This window comes from Hyperolius riggenbachi, chromosome 6 (assembly GCF_040937935.1).
Source record: "Hyperolius riggenbachi isolate aHypRig1 chromosome 6, aHypRig1.pri, whole genome shotgun sequence".
NCBI classification, from domain to species: domain Eukaryota; kingdom Metazoa; phylum Chordata; class Amphibia; order Anura; family Hyperoliidae; genus Hyperolius; species Hyperolius riggenbachi.
Window position 1 is genome coordinate 17,261,885 of NC_090651.1, and position 10,511 is coordinate 17,272,395.

General features: G+C 47.9%; 1 protein-coding gene across 2 annotated transcripts in view; it reads right to left on the reverse strand.

Annotated features, from left to right (window-relative positions):
- The window catches only part of PER3 (period circadian regulator 3), an 81,701-nt gene extending 71,496 nt beyond the window's left edge, over positions 1–10,205 (reverse strand). For both annotated transcript variants that reach the window (XM_068238924.1, XM_068238923.1), the window contains exon 1: positions 10,087–10,205. The gene's annotated coding sequence lies outside the window, so the exon portion shown is untranslated. The remainder of the gene's footprint in view (positions 1–10,086) is intronic.
- Positions 10,206–10,511: the final 306 nt, after the last annotated feature.

Genomic DNA, 10,511 nt, shown 5'->3' on the forward strand with positions numbered 1-10,511 from the left:
TGGAGGCTGCCTTATTAATTTCCTTTTAAAAAATAGCAGTTGCCTGGCTGTCTTTCGGGCACACAGGTAAAAGGGAGCTGGGAAATTTGGGCGCAGGGTAAAGCCGAAAAGTCTCACCCTGCTGTGGCAAATTTATCGGAGGCGTTCATTACTATTCCAACCACAAGAAGGCGTTCATTACTATCCCCCCTCCAAGGCGCCGTACAGTGGAGGTAAGGTGCAATTCTGCTTCCAGCTATTGCTGGTGGCTAAATTGTGCGCTTTTATCATAATCTGGGCTCCGCCTCTTGCCGCCTCCCGAATGACTCACTAAGCGCTATAGCCGTAATACACACTATGGCCTATGGTGGCGTTTAAATGTCCTTGGCCACGCGGTGCCCTTTTTACCCGTCTTAATCCTGCTGATCTTTTTGGCATCAGTAGTGTCTGAATCACACACCTGAAACAAGCATGTGGCTAACCCTGTCAGAATTCAATCAGAAACACCTGATCTGCATGCTTGTTCAGGGGCTATGGCAAAGAGTATTAGAGGATCAGCAGGACAGCCAGGCAATGTGCATTGTTTAAAAGGTAATAAATAAGGCAGCCTCCATATCCCCGTCACTTCAGGTATGCTATAACAAATCCAGCGCTATGTGGAAAGAGCCTCAGACTGGAGAACATTCCACTGAGGAAAGATTCGCTAATCCAGAACAAAAGAAACGGGAAAACTGAGGAACAGAGGACAGAATGTGCACAAAATGCTGAATATCCCAAGCAGCCGGCAAGAGGGTTACACTAAAAAGTGAGTATAGTCACCTGTAAAGTCACTTTGTGGTCCATCGGTGTATATCCATCTCAGGCTGTCTGCACTGGCCCACCAAGCCCACCCCATTCCAACATGCAGGAAGTGGTCTTCCACCCCGGCACTGAGGCAGAATCCCACCGACAGGGGCTACAGGTGTTGCCGGCTCAGTTTCCCCTTCTTGCCACATGGGCAGATGCCAATTCTAGCCGTCTGGGCTGCAGCTGGCACAAGAGGTGACGTCTAAAATAGGCTCTGCAGACCCGGCCAATATTCGCCATCTCGCGGCTAAGCCAGGGGAGGACAGATTGGCACAGAACTCAGGAGCCAACGGGAAATTTTCAGAATCAGCTACGGTACATCAATACCAACTTAGAGGAAAAACAACTGTAAAACGTTAGACACCAGCTTTACCTTTAAGGGTGTCCGTTAACGGTATAATTTATGTCGCTCAGATGTGATCAGATTTGCAGGGTGCGAAGTCATCGGATGGTAATTATCGATTGTTCCTAAAAACAAGTCGATTAGGGCACTTTCTCTCGAGTTACGATCGCACAATCCAATCAACAAAATTCTGTATTCCAATCGACTGTAGACCCGTGCAATCACCTACTGCGTGCGTTTTCTGTACCCTTCGATCGCACATATCTGATCGAGTGATCGCATCTGAGCAAAAAATATTGTATCGTTAACGGGCACCTTTAGAGCGCCTTCGCGTCCCAACCCCTGGATTTCGCGGTGAGTGACCAGGGACGACATGCACAGACACTTTCCGATTGGTTATAAGGGAGATGTGCGGTTAACCGTTTCCAAGGGCCACATTACATGACATTAAACACATATTCAATACAATGACGCACACACGGCGGTAACCCATAGCAACAATCTACCAAGCAGCACCCCAAAAATAAAAAATGAGTAGAAAAACAGGCAATATATACAGCACCTCTCCGAGCCAAACAATGCAGCCTCCTCACACACGCCACAAACGAGGAGAGCGCCAATCGACAAGGTTAAGCAAATGCTCTTTAATAAAAGTAACCCACAAGAAGTCAGTACCTTCAGAACAGAAGGTATTTCTCAGAGAGGCCCGGCCTTGCGTCTCACAGAGCACACATTACTGGCAGGGCGCAGTATGGAGGGCGATGGCTGCATTTTTGCTGTCAGTGTGTTCTTTATAGAAGGGTAGGAGCTGTGGAGGAGAGGCAGGGCAGGCATGTGCAGCTCTCCCAGACTGCTGGCTCAGAAAAGCATGTCAGATTCACGTGAATCGCAAAGCTCCACGCTCACTGCTCAGCCAAACGACCAATGGGGAGAGCAGGCTGACAGGGGCGCCTCTGATTGGCTGCTAGGAGAATGTCAAGCTGCTGCATGTGTCTGGTACATCAGACTACAGCTCTCAGCTCCTACTGAGCATCAGCCACACAAAGGGGCATGTCTAACCGCCGCTCACTGCCTGACTGCCTAGCAGCCATGTGAGAGGGGCGCTGAATCACTGCCTGAGAGAACCAGGGACACAATGCCACCTGTGGCATGCTGGGACTTGTAGTGCCACACAAGGGGCATGGCTAACTGCCGCTCACTGCCTGACTGCCTAGCAGCCATGTGAGAGGGGCTCGAGAGCTGGGAGAACCAGGGACACGATGGACAATGCAGCCCAGGGAATGCTGGGACTATTGCCACCCAATATAAAGACACACTAAGCAATGCTCAAGTCTGAGGCCCACAGCATGCTGGGACTTGTAGTACTACCCAATATAAAGACACTAAGCAATGCTCAAGTCTGACTCCCACGGCATTAAACACATTATTTTATATACAGTCTTAAGGTATCCATACATTGCTCAATTTCCCATCGAGCGATTAAGCGATTGATTTTATTGGGCGATCAACTTCAGTGTGGTTGACTGAAAGTCAATGGACTAGTAGCCCACACATTACAAGCGAGATCTGGCGGTTCTGCTTCACTAATCCCTCGCATAATGTGCCTCCATACTCTGCAACCAAAAACTGATACAGTGTTGAAATCCTGTGAACAGCAAACGATTCCTTCACGATCAACTGAAATTTTCCATCCTGTCCAATCGAGTAAATTGGTTGAGACAACCAGATGTCAGCCAATTTCCATGGATGGAGTAGAATGGAACAGAATGGATTCTCCCTCAATCCAATAAAATGATTGTATCGTATGGTCGATCATACAGGAAAATGGAGTAATGTATGGGCATCTTAATGATACATTGTATAATCTTACCACATTCTACATAATATGGAGTGACAAAGTATCCATTCCAAAGCACATTCCCTCAGTTTTCCCTTCTACTACAGAGATTTAGTAAGATTGTACAAGATTGCATCAATAGCAAGCATGTTAAACCTGCCCATTAACGGTACAATTTCGGGTACATAAGTAGTCGGAAGGTAATTATCGATTGTTCCCATAAACGGGATGATTACAGCACTTTCTGTCTTCTGATACGGTCGTAAAATCCAACATTACAAACCGACACAATTTGGTTCTCCAATCGACCATAGAATCGTTTCACTATTTTTCTCCATTGTGCATTCTGAATGGTTTTCTGTACAATTTAATGGTAAAAATCTGATTGACCATGCTGCAGTCAAAATTTAGCCCCATACACATGCTAAATGAAAAATCGACCAATAATGACCACCTCTGCCTAGAAACCAGGGTGTGTATGGCAACCACTCGACCCTCTCTCAGTGGCTTGGCCAGTTGCTGGACGGATCAATTTGGCCGAGAGCATTACTATCCCCAATTACCCTGCCCACCGCGTGATGTCACTCCCGTGCCACTGCTTCCCCCTCCCCCTCATAGGAACAGAACACGTTGCTAGCCTACAGGCTAGTGGCACATCTATACAGCCTTAGCCCTGAGCTGTCGCCCAAAAGATTGGATTCCGTTACTGCCAGGCATCCATGTCTGTACAAGGCTTTAAAGGAGAACTGTAGTGAAAGGTATATGGAGGCTACCATATTGATTTCCTTTTAAGCAATACCAGTTACCTGGCTATCCTGCAGATCCTCTGCCTCCAATACTTTTAGCCCTAGACCCTGAGCAAGCATGCAGCAGATCTGGTGTTTGACATTTTTGTAAGATCTGACAAGATTAGCTGCATGCTTGTTTCTGGTGTGATTCACACTACTGCAGCCAAATAGATCAGCAGGGCTGCCAGGCAACTGGTATAGCTTAAAAGGAAATCAATATGGCAGCCTCCATATACCTCTCACTACAGTTCTCCTTTAAAGTAAACCGGAGACATTGCAATCAAAAGGATTTATACTTTCCTGGGGCGACCTCCTGACACCTCTAGTCGGTGGGCAACCTCAGCGTCCGTTCGGTCCCCTCCATTCTATCGCTGTTGGGCACTACTGTGCATACTCAACCTCCTTGGTAGCGCCAATGTGGCTGTGAGCTTTCTGCACCGACGCAGGTAGTTGAGGCTTGCAGCTACGCAGGTGCAAAACTCTCCTGGCCACAAGAGCGCAACCAAAGAGGCGCGTATGCACAGTAGTCCCCGACTGGTTCAACCGAGGAATGTACCGGAGCTGCCGGTGGCGGAACAGACGGGAGTGGACAGAAAACCAGGGGGCTGGAGGAAGGCCCAGGCAAGTATAAATCCTTTTGATCACAATTTCTCAGAATAAGACAGCAGCGAGAGCACTTTCAGCAAACACTTCTCTTTCAGGATAGAATAGCGACCTGATATGCATGGATCACACACAGCACCCTTTTAATTTGTGGATGACCTGATAAAATGTCAGAGAAGCAAGAGTTGCCATAGCAACCAATTAGACATCTTCCTTCTCACAGGAATATAACCAAGAATTCTGATTTTTGCTGCTGTATAAACAGAGCTACCACAACAACAGAAGATCACTAGTGAGAGAAACACATCTGGGTACCTTCAGCATCCACTGCTGGTTGGTACCGATTGGCCAGACGCACACACACCCCTGATCTGTGCTTTGAACTGTTGTCTGCAGTCAATTTGGCCAATTTGGTCGGTTGTAGTGAAATAGTTCATTTATCCCCTAATTGCAATGATTGAAGCCACAGGGAGTCTCCTGCCTCCCACCCCTCTCCATAGAGATGTACATGCAGGTTGGTACAGTCCAGCATGCATCCCCAAGTCTGCACAGGGCTTAAACTACGCACATTGCCTGGCTGTCCTGCTGATGTTTCAGGCATTGGAAGTGTTTAAATCACACATATCCCTCACTTCAGGTGCTTTAAACTGGACCTGAACTTTTGCAGGCAGATATAAAACAAAGAAATGCACCCTGTATGTATTTGGAGAGTTTAGCTTATCCAATTCCCTCTCATCTGTGACTTAATCACCACTGTAATTTGATCTCTCAGCTGTGTCAGCTCAGGAATCTCCTCTGCCGCGGCAGAGCAGCTCATTTGTAAAAACAGGATGTTAATGTCTGCTTCCATGAAAGCAGGAAGTAAACACACAGCAGATTTATTGCAGGATTTGTATCAGCTGTAACAATGAAATATTTTTTCTTTAAAGATTATTATGTTGTTGCTTATCTTTTAGAGCAGGAAGTTATGAGTTCAGGTCCGCTGTAACACCTGGGCTGTAAGCTTAAGTGCTGCTGATAAACAGTTGAACTTCTTGTTGTACTCTTTAGTGTTGGCGTTCAAGCTTGGCACCACGTGGCTCAGAACCTGAACACACGCATTCAGCAACTTCAGCGCGGAACAGCAGGACGGGTAAATCTTCCAGCTTGGAAGGCAGGAGGAAGCGGCAGAGTTAAATGAAACGCACCCCGGCCTGCTGTTCAGTGCTGAAATGGTGAATGCGTGTGTTCAGATTCTGAACCATAGTGCCAAATTCAAACACCAATTCTACTCTGTAAAGCACCAGAGACTATGGTAGAATTAGATGGTGAGCTCCTCTGAGGACAGTCAGTGACATGAGTATGTACTCTGTAATGTGCTGCAGGAGATGTCAGTACTATATAAATACATAATAATAATTATTATTATACTGAAGTATACAGAGGCTGCCATATTTATTTCCTTTTAATCAATACCAGTTACCTGGCAGCCCTGCTGGTCTATTTCTCTGCAGTAGTATCTGAATAACACCAGAAACAAGCATGCAGCTAGTCTTGTCAGATTTGACAATGTCAGAAACACCTGATCTGCAGGATGCTTGTTCAGGGGCTATGACCAATAGTGTTAGAGGCAGAGGATCAGCAGGATAGCCAGGCAACTGGCATTGCTTATATGGAAATAAATATGGCAGCCTCCATATACCTCTCACTTCAGTTGTATAATAATAATAATAATAATAATAATAATAATAATATGGTAGGACATTAGACTATGACTATGGTAGGGATTAGATTGTAGGCTCCTCTGAGGACAGTCAGTGACATGACTATGTACTCGCAATGGTTGGCGAGTATCCCTGAGGCGCGCTCTCTCTCTCTCTCTCTCTCTCTCTCTCTCTCTCTCTCTAAATCTACAGAGGACAGGTTAGTTGCCTACCCCCTGTACCCCACAGCAATCTGCCCTGCCGAGTCCTGGCTTCCAGCAGGGATGGGGTTAAGGGATTGGCTGGACGGGCGCCTCGTGGCGACTCTCTGAGGACACAGCTAAGCGCTGCTCTCAGCAGTTACAAAGCCTGAGAAGTGTTGTCATGTGTGCCCTCCATGCAAGCCACATGATACCGCCTCCCAGTCAGCCCAGCAGATGTTCTGACGTCCGGGTCAATCAGCATCGGAAAAAAAATCCAGCAAAAAACGGGCAGCATGAGATCCCCGGCAAAGACTTCCTGCAGCCATCGAGTCCCAGCCAATCAGAGAGCAGATCAGTCTATGAGCACCGTCAGGCACCCAGCAGCCTGGGGTACAGACAATGCAAAGAGACTACCAGTGCAGCTCAGCCCACCAGGGCCCGCTAGTCTACATTATACACAAACACTAGGCAGATATAGAACTGCAAGCTTACCAACAACTAGGGTCGTATTTACCATAAGGCAATGTAGGCACGTGCCTACAGGCGCCTGATGATAAAAAAGGCGTCTCAATCCCCTCCTCAAGTACCTCCTTCCCTATACAGAGTCCCAAGCAGAGTGTAAATGAGAGGATACTCACCTGGGTCTCTGCATTCCCCTGACCAGATCTCCCAGGGGTACCTCTAGCTATTTATTACTGAGGACAGCTCTGGCTACCTAATACTAAGGGGCACCCGTACCTGTAGTACCTATGATGGGCAAGGGAACTAAAGGGAGAAGTGACAGCGGGGGTCAGACAGCACACTTGCGGTGCAGTTTGGTGGGTGTTTTTAGGTTCCTGGAGGGTGAAGTCTCGGGTGCCAGGATATCTGTGCCTATAGGCTCCTGTGATGTAAATCCATGTCTGCCAACAACCATATATACCTAATGTATATTACACCAAAGAAATCCAGTGTTCAGCAGCCATGCACATGGTGCGATTCAATGCAAAGCAAAAAACTAAAAGCCAATTGCTCGCAAAGTGATGGGACTATGCTATAAAATACATATATTTATTTTATAATAATATCAGAATGCCCCCCAAAAGCAGGCTTACCAGGATACTACATCTTCTTAAAAAAAAAAAAAAGGTACACCTAAGCCAGTCACAGCTGGGCTGGCTTAGTACAGATGGAAATCTCGAATGTATGTACATGCTAATTGTGTTTAATGAATTGGTACAGTACATAGCCCCGCCCAGTGGCCCCGCCCATAGCTGGTATAATATACCTGATGTGCTCGATGGGCGGTTACCTGGAATTATGGTAAAATTTAGGTCACTGTAAACTTAATCACTACTGTACACTGTGTACTTTCTATGTAATCTTCTGGACAAACAAGTATTAAAGTGGAGCTGAACTCTTGCACAGGACAGAAGGAAAACAGAGAAATGCACCCTGTATGTATTTACAGAGTTTAGCCTGTCTAATTCCCTCTCATTTGTGTCTAATCAGAGTTGCCATAGTCTACACAGTCTATTCTATGGAGCTGAACTCCCCATCAGACAGAAATCTGTGCAAGATGCTGCACACACAGATGCTGTACAGACACAAAAGATCAGTATCTGCCAAAGATCCGTTCCTGCCAAAAATCCTTTCCTGCAAATTGCATTCATAGTTTATGATATCTGCAGATCCTCATACACACCTTGTTTAACTGACATTCATCTGCAGATGTGAAACTCCATCCTGGTGGATCTGATCTGCAAATGAATGTCCATTTAAACAAGGTGTGTATGAGGATCTGCAGATCTCAGACTATGAATGCATTTTGCAGGAACAGATCTTTTGCAGATGCTGATCTGTTGAATGTCTACAGCATCTTTGTGTGCAGCATCTTGCAAAGATTTCTATCTGATGGGAAGTGCAGCTCCATAGAATAGACTGTGTAGGTATGGCTCTCTGTGATCTTTCATTTTCCAAAGACTATGGTCTGATGTGTGTATGAGCCTTCAGAACAGACTCCAAGCAATCACAGGAGTAGAAATTAATGAGATGCAAATAATTTCTCTGCATTCAAATTTTATGCAACTTGAACTTGGAAAAATTGACAGGAAGTTATTCTGATTGGTCCAATTTCAAGCAGCATATAATTTACATGAAATTTAACAGCAGGGAGAAATTTGCATTTCATTGATCATCAGTACACAGGTGGGTCCCCAGCCTCTACCAGCACTCACGGGCGGGGGCCCCCCAGCCTCTACCAGCAATCACAGGCAGTGCCCCCAGCAATCACAGGCGGGGCCCCCCGCAATCACAGGCGGGGGGCCCCCAGCCTCTACCAGCACTCACGGGCGGGGGCCCCCAGCCTCTACCAGCACTCACGGGCGGGGGCCCCCAGCCTCTACCAGCACTCACGGGCAGGGGCCCCCAGCCTCTACCAGCACTCACGGGCAGGGGCCCCCAGCCTCTACCAGCACTCACGGGCAGGGGCCCCCCAGCCTCTACCAGCACTCACAGGCGGGGCCCCCCAGCCTCTACCAGCACTCACAGGCGGGGCCCCCAGTCTCTACCAGCACTCACAGGCGGGGCCCCCAGTCTCTACCAGCACTCACAGGCGGGGGCCCCCCAGCCTCTACCAGCAATCACAGGCAGTGCCCCCAGCAATCACAGGCGGGGCCCCCCGCAATCACAGGCGGGGGGCCCCCAGCCTCTACCAGCACTCACGGGCGGGGGCCCCCAGCCTCTACCAGCACTCACGGGCGGGGGCCCCCAGCCTCTACCAGCACTCACGGGCGGGGGCCCCCAGCCTCTACCAGCACTCACGGGCGGGGGCCCCCAGCCTCTACCAGCACTCACGGGCAGGGGCCCCCAGCCTCTACCAGCACTCACGGGCAGGGGCCCCCAGCCTCTACCAGCACTCACGGGCGGGGGCCCCCCAGCCTCTACCAGCACTCACAGGCGGGGGCCCCAGTCTCTACCAGCACTCACAGGCGGGGCCCCCAGTCTCTTCCCAGCAGCCCTAAATCTAGCCAATTAATTACACACATTATGTATAAATATTTTACACCCCCATGCAATATAATATTTATATTGCACACATCATACATATTACACAATGTTTCATGTATATATTTCACCACAGAATATGTTGGCACTTTATAAATCAATAATAATAATTACACACCTCATACATTATATATTCAATATATTGTACACCTGTATATATTTTACAGCCTGATATATATAATACGTATTGTACACATGCACATTACAATCCCCCATGCATTAGAATATATATTGTGTTTATATTACACACCGTGTATAGTATGTATACAGTCCCCATGCAATGCACATATTTACATTACACCCTCCATGCATTATAAATATACACAAACTACAACCCCTGTGCATTGTATATACACAGTATACTGTATACATCATGTATATATTACAACCCCATACATTAAAACATATATACTGTATTTATATTACACACCATGTATACAGCCCCCATGCATTATATACAGTGTAATGCACATATGTTTATATTACACCCCCATACATTATAAATATAAACACACACTATACAACCCCTATGCATGATATATGTATTATAACCTATGAGCCCCCATGCATTATATACAGTGTAATGCACATATGTTTATATTACACCCCCATACATTATAAATATAAACACACATTACAACCCCTATGCATGATATATGTATTATAACCCATGAGCCCCCATGCATTATATAGCACACATCATGTATATATCACACACATATAATAATGGCAGGCAGGCCGCGCACTGAGCTCTTCTCACCTGGCGGCCGCTGCGGGTCGGGGGGTATCCGGCTCTCCGGTTCGGTAATCCGGTGTGTCTCCCGGTCAGGCTCACTAGTATGACTGCCACTCCATGCTCCGCTTACACACAGCACACATTCCCTGTGCAACGTGACATGGCCCCGCCCCACAGCACGCCATAGGCTGAGGCGCCGGAGCCGGGCGGTGATGGACGGGCGAGGGGCGTGGCCGGGAGACAGTCTGCGGAGCGACCATTGGCGGCGCCAACCATCACCTGGCCGGGCACGTTACATAACAGCCGAGTGCAGCAGAGGAGAGCAGCCGGGACACGCCCCTACACGCACGGGGAGCCACGCCCACCAGAGGCGGACACGCCTGCAGCTTTTCCAATACTGCCTGGGTGGGAGGGCGGGGCCAGGGTTGACCGAACTGGGCGTGCTGTGG